Consider the following 1,341-nt stretch of genomic DNA (forward strand, 5'->3'; position numbering starts at 1 on the left):
TCTTTGAATAAATACACCCAGTGCTTGCCTTAGCAGCACAGACACTGAATAGATAGACACATCCACGTTTGGTAATTTTATTGTATATTTATTTGAAAAGAAAATATTGCCATTCGGTCATCACCGCTTTCCAACACGCTATGCTTTAGCGTGTTCATGCTACAGTGACTCCCATATGGACAGAGCAAGGTGGGAGCCTGTGAAGACCGAGGCCAGTGCTAGAAGCTTCTCCTCCTGAGAAGCAACTCTGCAGAGCAGTTATGACCACAGAGCAGCTCCAGGGAAGCCTTCTTACCATGCATGCACCCCGTGGCTACAGCCACTTGCCCTTTGAAGGCTGAGCCCTTGAGCAGTGTCCTTTTCTGACATTGTCACCCAGAGTAGACATTTACAGCAGTCTCTGTTTTACACAACAGACCTGTGCATGTGTGAGGCCTTGAGCAGGGTCAGCTATATAATTTGCAGGGTTCATTACAGAATGAAAATGTGGGGCTTCTTTTTTAAAAAGTAGGAGAGGGCTTGCTTTGGTAGCTTGTATATTAAAATTGGAGCCATACAGAGAAGATTAGCATGGAACCTGCACAGGGATGACACACAAATTCGTGAAGAGTCCCATAAAAAAAGAAAGAAAAAGTAGGAGAGAAAATGCCTTTAAAGGCAATAAAATAGGAGCCCCTGAGTGGCTCAGCCGGTTGAGCGACTGACTTGATTTTGTCTCAGGTCTTGATCCCAAGGTCGTGGGGTCAGGCTCCACCCTGAGCCTAGAGCCTGCTTAAGATTCTCTCTCCCTCAGCCCCTCTCCTCCCTGTTTGCACTCTCTCTCTCTCTCTAAAAAAAAAAAAAAAAAAAAAAAAAAAAAAAAAAAAAAAAAAAAGTATTAAAACATAAGGCTTTTTCCTTTCTTCTGAAGTCTCCTTTTGATTTATCATGGTAATTAGGTTGGTTTTTTCTTTTTTTTTTTTTTTTTTTTTGTTTTGGTTTGATTTGGTTTTTGCTATTTAATGTCATTCTAAATCAGAAAAAATTCAACATCTTAATTTTTAAATTTTTTTAATGTTTATTTATTTTTGAGAGAGAGACAGACAGAGACAAAGTGTGAGTGGGGGAGGGTCAGAGAGAGAGGGAGACAGAATCTGAAGCAGGTTCCAGGCTCCGCGCTGTCTGCACAGAGCCTGACGTGGGGCTTGAACTCACAAGCCATGAGATCATGACCTGAGCCAAAGTCAGATGCTCCACTGACTGAGCCACCCAGGCGCCCCAGAAAAATCAACATATTTAGGTGATTAGCATGAAATGTACCATTGGTCTTTATAGGGTGCAATACTAGTTTTAAATGAAAAT

At 41.7% G+C, this 1,341-nt stretch overlaps 1 non-coding gene across 1 annotated transcript; it reads left to right on the top strand.

Annotated features, from left to right (window-relative positions):
• Positions 1-515: 515 nt before the first annotated feature.
• Positions 516-622, top strand: LOC111556794. The gene has a single exon (XR_002736525.2). It is a non-coding gene; the product is annotated as a U6 spliceosomal RNA (small nuclear RNA).
• Positions 623-1,341: the final 719 nt, after the last annotated feature.

This window comes from Felis catus, chromosome A1 (genome assembly GCF_018350175.1).
Source record: "Felis catus isolate Fca126 chromosome A1, F.catus_Fca126_mat1.0, whole genome shotgun sequence".
Taxonomy (NCBI): Eukaryota; Metazoa; Chordata; class Mammalia; order Carnivora; family Felidae; genus Felis; species Felis catus.